Source organism: Otolemur garnettii, unplaced genomic scaffold (genome assembly GCF_000181295.1).
Source record: "Otolemur garnettii isolate 467f Iridium unplaced genomic scaffold, OtoGar3 scaffold00163, whole genome shotgun sequence".
NCBI lineage: Eukaryota > Metazoa > Chordata > Mammalia > Primates > Galagidae > Otolemur > Otolemur garnettii.
This window is the reverse complement of record NW_003852558.1, coordinates 1,211,188-1,222,745: the sequence shown is the minus strand read 5'-3', so window position 1 is coordinate 1,222,745 and position 11,558 is coordinate 1,211,188. Positions and strand designations below refer to the sequence as shown.

General features: G+C 42.2%; 2 pseudogenes; one reads left to right on the top strand and one right to left on the bottom strand.

Moving 5' to 3' along the window:
• LOC100943492 overlaps window positions 1-11,558 on the top strand; it is a 32,216-nt pseudogene that overhangs the window by 9,044 nt on the left and 11,614 nt on the right.
• LOC111728503 lies at window positions 9,054-9,215 on the bottom strand (annotated as a pseudogene).

The window sequence follows — 11,558 nt, the reverse complement described above, 5'->3', positions numbered from 1 at the left end:
AAATTAAAAATCTTCTTCATAGCCAAGGAAACAATCAGTAGAGCAAATAAACACAGAATGGCAAAAAATATTTGGATCCAATAAAGGGATGATAACCAGAATCTATTTAAAAACTCAAGCAAAGTTTTTAGCAAGAAAAAGTCAGGCATACCTTATCCTCTTTTCTTTCGGTTTCTTCCTCAGTAAAATGGAGGTGACAAAATAGTACTTAACTTAGAGAGTTTAAGGTTTAAGTTAGGAGAGCATCCTGGGTAGGCCTGGCTTAATCAGTCAGAAAACCTTAGAAGAGAGTTTAGGCCTTCCATGGGAAGAGAGAGGCTGAGGGGAGAATTAATTGCCAACTGTTCCAGTTCATGTACTTGGGGTTTCAGCCTCCTCTTGATCTTTCCTTCCTGATGGCCTTTTCCATGGACTTGACACTTGCTTATACAGTGACTATAATCTGGATGTTTGTGCCTCCCCCAAATTCATGTTGAAATCCTAACTCCCAGGTGAGAGCATTAGGAGGTGGGCTTTGGGGAGGTGAGGAGATCATAAGGGTGGAGCCCTCATGACTAGGATTAGTGCCCTTATAAAAGGGACCTCAGGAAGATAGCTTGTCCCTGCAGCCTTATGACAACCACAGCAAGAAAGTGTTGTCTGTGCTGCCTGTGAACCAGGAAGCAAACCTTCCCCAGACATCAAATCTGCCAGCCAGTATTCTGATCTTAGACTTTCTAGTCTCCAAGACCACAAGAAATACATTTCTGTTGTTTATAAGTTACCCAGACTATAGTATCTAGTTATAGCAACACAGATGGACTAAGATACCAATCCCATAATTGTGTGTAGGTCACTTTATTTTTTTTCTGCTTCTTTGATCAAACTCTGACTGATCCAGCTTACTTTAAACCTGTTCATAAGTTTGGTTATTACAAAAATTCAGCTTAGTGAATTCCTTTTATTTGTTCTTATATTACTTCTTTCAGGTATAAAAGAATTAAGTCTATTCTCCAGGATTCACGGTTTCAGGGGGCAAAGTCCTTAGTCAGTTGAACTTCTGGGAAAATCATTCCATACTTGAGTCTCAAATTTTCTGTCATGAACATGCAGCAAATTACAACTGAGAGAAACAAAACTTTTAAAAAAAAATTTAACACATAAATGAGATCTATCTATTTTTATATCTATCTATCTATCTATCTATCTATCTCTCTGATAATCACTCTCTGAAATGGTTTCCAGCATTACATGCATGCACAGGTGTGGCCCATAACTTTATCCAAAGATAACTACATGTTTTCTACTTGGTTTCCTGATGTTCACCTCAGTTCAGTTCAATACCATTTATCAAGTATGTGCTATACATCATATACTGAGATGGGCCCAAACGTTGATATAGATCCTCAAAAATATAAAGATGTAAAATTGGGAGAAATTTTAACCAATGTCTTACCTGATTCTTTTGTTTTTTGTATTAGGAAACTGATTTAGTGAGTCACTTTCTCAAGGGCACGCATCCTGTTAATAACAGAACTGAATCTAAAATCTAAGTTGTCTGGGCAGTGCCCATAGCTCTGTGGGCACTCATACACACAAGTGGGCACTCATACAGCCTCATACACTGAGGCTGGCAGGTTTGAACCCGGCCTGGGCCTGCTAAACAATAATGACAACTGCAACAAAAAAATAGCCGGGCATTGTGGTGGGTGCCTATAGTCCCAGCTACTTGTGAGGGTAAGGCAAGAGAATCGCTAAAGTCTTAAGCCCAAGAGTTTGAGTTTGCTGTAAGCTGTGAAGCCGTGGCATTCTACCGAGGGCAACATAGTGAGACTTTGTCTCCCCCCCCCCAAAAAACAAAACAAAACAAACAAAGAAACACAAAAACACAAAAAGGAAGTATAACGAAAGTACAGGTTAAGTCCTACTCATAGTTTATAATAGGACAGCAGCAAATCCATAGCCATTATTATTGGAGAATTAGGATTAAATTTAACTGGAATGAATCAAAGACCAAGGGGAAAGTAATGGATTCTAAATGTCATTGGGTAGTCTCCCTTGGTTTTAGTTATCTTTGAGTTTACGAGGAACCTAGGAGCCAAGTTTCCCATACCCCACCCTGGTAAGGACTTTGGTGGTCTGGTAGCCCATCTGTGAACTGGGTTCTCTGGGGCACGGCCTGCATTTCCCCTTTTGCAGCTCCCCAGCCTCTTGACTCCATGCTTCTTGCAAACTCCTGACCTGGGATCAATCCCACCCTTACCCGTCTACCTTTAGGTGTAGTGAGTTGGAGAGACTTGCACAGCTATGTCAAGTGAGGGGGCGGTAAGTCCACATTTCTGGGCTCACTGGGGCCCCTGGTGCTGCCATTCCATGTTTTTGCTTCTCTTTGTTTAAATGCTCTTCCTTGGTCTTATCAGCTCTTCGTTCATTACTCTTCTACTCACTCCTTTCAGCAGATGCCCCATCCTCCTCCTTTGTGTAAATAAACAATTTGTCAAATCCCCTCTCCCACCCGCTTCAATCCTGTATGAATCCTGCTTCCAACACTTCTACCAAGCTCTGGGCCTCATTTTCTCCTGTCTTCTCGGGGACTCCACTCCATCAGTGGTCACTTCGTTCCTACCCTCTAATCTTCTCCGCTGGCTCCTTCTCCTCATTATGAACGTGCTGAAGTCCCTCCCATTCTGAACAAATCCACCCAAATCAAGCCCAGACTGTCTCGGTTCTCTGCCCTTTCCCAGCTACTGCTATCCAGTCTCTCATCTCTTTGAAAGATTTTCTGAAAAATGCTCCTCATTTACTGGATCAACTTCTTCAACTCCTGTGCACTCCTCAGCCTCCCTGAGTCCAGTTTCCATGTAGCGCCTCCACTCCCATTCATCCATTTGTTCATTTCTCCCTCATCCATCACTCATGTTTTTATTCATTCTACCAATATTTAATGAATTCAAGGCACAGCTCTAGGTATTAGAAAGAGCAATGAATTCCACTGCAACTTCTTTTGCAAAGTCACCAATTCCAAAGTTATTATTCTTTTAAAAATTGATTATAAAACTAACATGAGGTACACAAAATGACATCATGATATTGTTCAGGCTCTATCTTTGCCCTAGTTATTACCTAACCTGTTAACCTACAAAGACCCCAAATATGGCAGGTTGTAGCTACCTTTGCCAGGCCAGAACCTACATCAACTCTCACTCTCTGCCTGCCCCTCCTGGAGCTCCTAGAAATAGCAACCTTGAAAACATATTTATGCAAACACGAAGATATCTTCAAGGCTCTCCCTGGAGCTCCAAAAGCCTTTGGCTGGTGAGGGCAGGTGAGGGTCAGGGGGCTGCAGGAAAGGATCAGAGAGGAGGAGAGGGAAGAGTAACCCTGGGAGAGAAAGAGCCAAAGATCATGGGCCTTTCTGCTGAAACTTAAGGCTATAAGCAAAAGATAACAACAACAACAACAGTAGTAGTAGTAACAATAATAAATAAAAAAATAAAATTAATGTATTAATATTTAATTCATGGTGAAATTTGGAAAATACACAAAAGCAGAAGCCAAAGAAGATAATAAAAACCTCTGAGTCTGCTTCCCAAAGAACACTTTTAATATTGTGGTGTATTTCCTTCCTGCCAGTAGTTTTTCTTAGTGTGTACATGTGTGTATCGATGCACTGTGAAAACTGATTTATATATTGATTTTTACTTAGCACTCTATTGTGAGCTTTCTCCTGATCTCATTAAATGTTTTTCAAAAACATGAAGTTGGAGAAACATGGAGAGAACAGATCCTAACAGACCATAGTAAGGAATTCATATTTTTCCTAAGAGCAGTGGGAATTCCCTTCTTTAAATCAGGTCCATTAAAGAATAATTTACTTAGAGCACAGTAGAAGTCATCCTTTCCCTGAGAGGTACAGTCTGATGAGTTTGACAAATGTATGTATGTAATGTCACCACAAGATATATAGTATTTCAGACACCAGAAAAAGTCCCTTTGTGACCCTGTAGAGTCCTTCTCCTTTTCCCAGACCAACTCTAGCAACCACTGTAATTCAATTTCTTAGTTTTGTGTTTTCATGCAAGTCATTGTGTGTTTGTTCCTGCTGCTTGCTGAGTGGTGGCCCATTGTACAGTAACACACAGTTTGTTTATTCATTACCAGCTGATGGGCATTTGGATGGTTTTCAGTTGTTCATTTGTAGTTTTCTTTCTTTTTTTTTTTTTTTTGGAGACACAGTCTCACTCTGTTGCCCGGGGTAGAGTGCCTTGCTGTCATACATCACAACAACCTCAGTTTTTCTATTTTTAGTAGAGACAGAGTCTTGCCATTGCTCAGGGTGATCTCGAACTCCTGAGCACAGGCAATCCACCTGCCTCGGCCTCCCAGAGTGCTAGGATTACAGGCATGAGTCATTGAACCCAGCGTGTAGTGATATTTGTTTTGTTTTTTTTTAAACTTTTTTCTTTGGCTAGATTGTTACCAGGGTAATGTTGACATAACCAAAATACTCCCTCTACTTCAATTTTCTTCAAGAGTTTGTGTATAGTTGGTATATTTCTTTCCTTAACGTTTGGTAGAGTTCACCAGCAAGGCATTGCAAAGCTTTCCTTTGTAAGCAGGTTTTTACTTATGGATTCCAATTTTTTTTTTTTTTTTTTTTTTATAGATATAGGACTATTTCCAACACCTATTTCTTCTTCAGTGAGCTTTGTCGTCGTTGGTCTCTTTCAAGAACTCTATTTTACTTATCAGACTTTTTGGCATAAAGTTCATTCATAATACTCCATTTTAACATTCTAATGTCTGTAAGATCTATAGTGGTTCTCCCCTCTGTCATTCCTGATATTGGTAGCTTATGTTCTCTTTTTCTTCTTGATCAGACCGGCTCAAAATTTATGGATTGTATTGATCTTCTCAAGAATCCAGCTGTTGGTTTCATTGATTATCCTTACTGGCTTGCAGTTTACTTGATGTATACTCTTATCATTATTTCCTTCCTTCTGCTTGCTTGGGTTTGATTTACTCTGCTTTCTCTCATTGCCTAAGGTCGAAACTGAGATAATTGATTTGAGATCATTCTCATTTCCAAACATAAGCATTTAAAGTTATAAATCTCCATCTAAGAACTGCGTTAGCTACATCCCTCAAATTTTAATGTATTTTATTTTTTGTCTTTGTAAAAGTATTTTATAATATCTCTTGTGTGTTCTTCTCTTAACTAAGGATTATTTAGAAGGGTGTTGCTTAACAGAAAAATAGTTAGAGATTTTTCTAGATAGTCTTCTGTTACTGATTTTTAGTTTTAATGTGTGTTGTGGTCAGACAACAGATTTTTTAATATGACCTTAATTTAAAAAAAAAAATCATCCAGCTTGTTTGTTTTATGACCTAGAATATGGCCTATCTTGGCAAAATTTCATAAACATGTCAAGTGAGTGTGTATTCAGCTGTTGGTGGTTAGAGTGTTCACTAAATGTCAGTGAGGTCAGTTTGTTGGTCCTTAAAATCATCCTGATTTTCTGTCTACTTCTTCTATCAGTTATTTGGAGAAGTCAACAGGTTTCTGAAAAGGTGCTCAGCATCACTCATCGTCAGGGAAATACAAACAAAGCCCACTGAGATATCACCTCACAGCTGTCAGGTGTCTGTTCTCTAAAAGACAAGAGATAACAAGTGCTGGAGAGAATGTGGAGGAAGGAGAACCCTTGTACGCTGCTTTGGGAATGTAAATTGGTACAGTCATCATGGACAACAGGATGGATGTTCCTCAAAAAATTAAAAACAGAGCTACCATATGATCCGGCAATCTCACTACCATACACACAAAGGAAATGGAATCAGTACCTGGTTGAGATATCCGCGTTTCCAAGTTCATTGTGGCATTATCCATAGCGGCCAAGGTACAGAGACAACTTACGTACTCATGGACAGACAACTTAAAGACATTTCGGTATATACATTCAGTGGAATATCTGTCAGTCTTAAAAAGGGTATCCTGCCATTTATGACAACATCAACGGACCTGGAGGACATTAGGCCAAAATAAATAAGCCAGACACAGAAGGAAAAATACTGCATGATCTAATATATATGTGGAATCTAAAAAAAGTCAAATACATAGAGACTGAGTAGAACAGTAGGTACCAGGGCCAGGGAAGGGAGGAAATGGGGAGATGTAGGTCAAAGGGTATAAAGTTGCACTTATGTAGGATGAATAAGGCATGAGAACTGTAGTTAATAATATTATATTGTATCCTGGACGTTTGCTAAGAGAGTGGCTGTTAGGTGCTCTTACCACACACACGTGCACACACACACACACACATACACACAAAGGGGTAAATGTGTGAGATGATGAGAATGTTAATATGCAGGACCAGAGTGACTATTTCAATATGTGTGTCAAAACATCATGTTGTATACTTTAAATATAAAGTACAATAAAAATTTTAAAAATGGGGTGGTGCCTGTGGCTCAGTGGGTAGGGAGTCAGCCCCCTAGACCGAGGGTGGCCGGTTCAAACCCAGCCCTGGTCAAACTGCAACAACAACAACAACAAAATAGCCGGGCATTGTGGTAGGTGCCTGTAGTCCCAGCTACTCAGGCGGCTGAGGCAAGACAATCACCTAAGCCCAGGCGTTGGAGGTTGCTGTGAGCTGTGTGATGCCACAGCACTCTACCGAGGACAATAAAGTGAGACTCTGTCTCTTTAAAAGAAAATTATAAAAATGTTACTGAAAGAGAAGTGTTAAAATATCCAATTATGATCGAATATTTGTTGATTTCTTTTTTGTTGTTCAGTTTATGCTTCATGTATTTTGAAGCACCGTGATGTACACGTGCAGGTAGGGTTGTTACCTCTTTTCCACGCAGAACCACTTTGTCACTGTGTAACATCTCTCTCTCCTTGTCCTGGCAGTATTCCTCTTCTCTGATGCCTACTTTGATAGTAATGTAACCACGTCAGTTTTATTTGGACTAGTAATTTCATGGTATGTCTTTTCCCCATTCTTTTATTTTTAACCCATTTGTGTTTCAATTTTTAAAGTGGATTTCCTACCTACGACATCAATTTGGGTCTTGTAGTTTCAGTCCGAGCTAAGAATCTTGCCCTTCTGACTGAGCTTCTGCTGCACCTGTGCTGCTCACAGGGTCTCTCTGGGGCCTGGCGTCCTTCCCCGGCCTGTCTCAGGAGCCCCTGCTCGGGGCCAGTGGTGAAGAGCTTGCAGGTGAGTCCAAACTCTCCTCGTGGCCGGTGATCCCCCTGATCCCAGACTGACACACTAGCCCACACTAGTTCTCAGGAATATGTTGACATGTTAGATAATTTCCATGTCCCCACCAGTCTAGCAGCCCCCTCTTTCTCCCCTGCTCTGCCAAAGGTGGAGCAGTACTTGCGTCTCATGTCTCCTCACAGGGCTCTGCACTCCTTGGAATTTAGTTTACTTGGTCACCTTCTGACCTCAGCTCTTTGATGGGTTCAAAGAAAAGCAATGATTTTGTAGATATGTTCCATTTTCTTATTGTCGGGGGAGCTGTGTTCTTGAAGGCTTTCTGCATGCTGAGTGGAAGCAGAGGCCTCCTGGAGGGATTTCGGCAGCAGAGTGGTGGTATATGACGCTGCACGCTCGCTCTGGCTGCTCTGTGGGGACCCTGGGGGTGTGCGGGCAGGAGGTGGGGAAGGGAGGACCTCGAGGAGGCTGGCAAGGGGGTTTGGTCACAAGAGGATGGTGGTCTGGACTAGGGAAGTGCCAGAGGAGAAGGAGGGATTTGGAACATGTTTTAAAAGTAATTAAGGAGGACTTGATGACTGAATGAGGGGAATGAGGGGAAGGGAGGAATTTAATAAACATTCCTGCTACTAGCAGGAAAACAGACCTGAGGGAAGATGGCGCATTCTAAGCTCAACTTGGGAAGCCATAGATCAAGCGGAGTTATCGAGTCGGCAGGTGTGAGAGTCAGCAGTGCCGGGGCCTGGAGGGAGCTACCTAAGGAAAGGACGTAGACAGGAGAGGCTGCCTGTGACTGGGTGTGGAGTCACTTGACAAAGGATGGAGGAGGAAGGAGGACAAAGGAGAAAGAGAAGCAGTGGCCAAGGACCCAGAGGAGAGATTTTCACGATGCATTGAAAGAAGATTTCAATCTAGGTTTGGTAGGAATCACCAAAACACTGCTTTCATTCAGGTAAACTTGAGATAATACAAATCCACTAACTCTTTTGATTAGTAAGTGAATATGGCTTCCAATTATTTATGGAATCTTGGGCCCACGATCTACCAGTGATGCTGAGGAAAGGTCTGTTACTGCCGAAGTCCAGGAACAGCCTCAGAAACAGTTAGATGGGCTCAGGGCAGAAATCCTGCTCTCGATCCCACAGGGTCAGGCGGAGCTCTGCATTTGGAGCTCAGCAACGGGATTTCCTGAAGGTGCCTGCTGGGATGTCTTGCTAAAATTTCGGTAAGCTTTATAGATCTGTTTGGTTGTCAGAAAGCTGATGCTGCACTTCAAATATTTGTCTCTCCTTCTCCCTCTGAGGCAAAGACTCCCCGGTCCGAAGGGCACTGGCCGCATCGCACGGATTCCTTCTTCTGCCCTGGTGTGTGTTATTGTGAAATCTACTGGTGCTTCAGAGGAGATACGCTCCATTGAATGAGAGAAATGCGGCTAAAGGAACATACTAATGAGGCTGATTAGATGACTTTATTGGTTGTGACCTTTCTATTTAACTCTGAGAATGTGTTGTTTTTGGTTTTAAATCTCACATTTCTTTCATCTGGCCTCTGAATCACATATAGACTTATACAACATAACTGGATTTAGAAAGAAAAAATACTGGTGTGCTTAGATTTGCTTTTCAGGCAATGAAGAACAAACAATACTGTGACCCTCTCAAACCTTCTGATGGCCCGAATGACAGGCCAGCTGTAAGGAGGAGGGCGAGTTTCAGACAGAGAGCACCAGACACCCTCGGTTCTATATCAGTCTCCTGGCCACCACAAAGGGCCACCCGTTTCAACATACACCTGACACTGTGATCCAAGTATCTGTCTAGAAAGCCTTTATTTCTCTCTCTCTCTCTTTTTTCAACATTCAGTCTTTTGTAGAGACCGTCAAAAATTGCCAGTGCCAACTATACTACAGGTCATCACGACAGGGTGTTGGGAAAAGCTTTGAATTAGCAATAATCATGCCTCAGATAAACCTCATTGGCTATGATGCCGCCACTGCGCAAGGCTGCCAAGAAAGCTTTTAGAAAGGATTCTGCTGGACCCAGAATTCTGCTCAGGTCCCAGATTGTCATTTCTTTCCTCCCCTAAGACACACAAGTTTGAAGTCTGTCTTGATCTTTAACCCTCTCCGTGGTACCAAGAATGCCATTCACATTCAGGTAATTATTTTTAGTTCGTTCAGGCATTTTTGTCATTTTGGGTCATCCGAAGCATCTCTACCAACCCCAGGCTTGGGCTACCATGCCAGCCCCATTGTGGGCAGGCCCCACACCTGCTGTGTCCTGAGATGGCCCTTCCCACTCTCCCTCCCTTCCTCCCCTGCCCGGGGCAGGGAGCCACACTGGCCTTGAGGCACCTGGGATGACACTGGGAGGCGTTTTCTAATTTTGCTGCTCTGCTGAGTCCAGCTGCATCACCCCTTCCCTGTGCACATTGCCTTTCTGAGTGTTTTATTTTGTTTTGGTTTAGTTGGTGGTGTTTTTATTACTCTCAGAGAGGAGCACAAATAATTAGAAGCAAGCTGTGCTCACTAGCACAATTAATCACCTGGTTCTACTTCTTAGTATGTTAACTGAAGACATTTAATATAATGGTCTGTGAATTTAAAAGAAAAAAGTGTTTTGATCTTTACGGAACTCAGACGTCCAAGACTGGTCCCTCCCCTGTCTCTTAAGTGCTCCTTGAGTTTGGCCTGAATGTTGGGGAAACCTGTTGCGTACTCCACAGCAGTGCAAATTCCTGGGGAGGCAGGAGAAAGGCTCTTTCTCACAGAGGCGCCTTGCTCCCCGCTCCTGCCTCTCTTGGGCACACTCAGGTTGCAGGTTGTGTTGCCATCTGTTAGGTGCTATTTTTGTTTTGTGCTACATCAATGTAGACTTGAAACTTAGCCCCTTCTTTTGGTGCATGCACACACAAATACACACACAACCACTTACACAAGGCATGTGGCGGAGTTGCAAACTGAATGTGTTTGAGAAAACGGACTGGAAAAACATGGCACAGCAGAACAATTTCCTAGTTAGCCTTAGACATCGTAGTTGCATTAGAATTCTCCAGAAAAACAGAAGTAATGTGATGAGTGCTTAGAGAGAGATTCACTGTGAAGAATTGGCTCACATGCTTACGGTGACCGTTAAGTCCAAAATCTGCAGGTCCGGTCTGAAGGCTGTGAGGCTGGTGACCAAGGAAGAGCTGATGATGCAGTCTGGTCTGAAGGAAGGCTGCCGGCTGGCGGGGTTCACTCCTCCTTGGGGGAGGTCAGTCTTTGTTCTGTTCAAGCCTCCAACTTGTTGGAAGAAGCCCATCTACACTATGGAGGGCAATCTGCTTTATTCAAAGTCCACTGATTAAAATGTTAATCTTATCCAAACACACCTTCAAAGAAACATTCAGAGTAATATTAAATGCATATCTGGGCACTGTGGCCCAGCCAAGGTGACATATAAAATTAACCTCCCATCCCTGGTTTTCAAAAGTCCTTTCCTACTGCTCCGAGTTACTCAGCAATCCCAGCCCCACACTCTTCTCTTGCCCCCAACACCTGGTTACTTTGAATGCTGTGAAGCCTGGCAACTACTTGGTTAAATCTCCAGGGTCTCATCTTCCATTCCAAGGGGCTCATCAAGGTGTTTTCCTGAACAAAGATAATTTCCTCCCTGAGAGAACTGAGGCCACCCTAAATGGTTAAGACAACCATTTCCCCCACTCTTTTTCACCTATGAAAATGCTGTCAGGGTGGCGCCTGTGGCTCAAAGGAGTAGGGAGCTGACCCCATATGCGGAGGTGGCAGGTTCAAACCCAGCCCCGGCCAAAAACGGCAAAAAATAAATAAATAATAAAATAAAATAAAAATTAAAAAAAGAAAAAGAAAATGCTGTCAGTGTAATGACAATTTAAAAATCTGTTAGGAAGCCGTGTTTTGTTGTTGTTGTTTGTTTGATTTTTTCTTTTTTTTTTTTAATTAAATGATAGCCGTGTACATTGATGCAATCATGGGGCACAGTGTGGTGTTTTCATATATAATTTTAAATATTGTCATCAAACTGGTTAACATAGCCTTTATGTCATTTTCTTAGTTATTGTGTTAACATGATTATATTCTACTCTTTGAAAGATTCACTTGTACCCTTGTAAGATAAACCATAGAAGTGATCCCTCCAATCACCTTCCCTCCAACCCCCCTCCCCTCCCCCCATATTCTTAGGCTATAATTAGGTTATAGCTTTCATATGAAAGCCATAAATTAGTTTCATAATAGGGCTGAGTATATTGGATACCTTTTCCTTCCATTCTTGTGATACTTTGCTAAGAAGAACATTTTCCAGCTCCATTCATGTAACCATGAAGGAC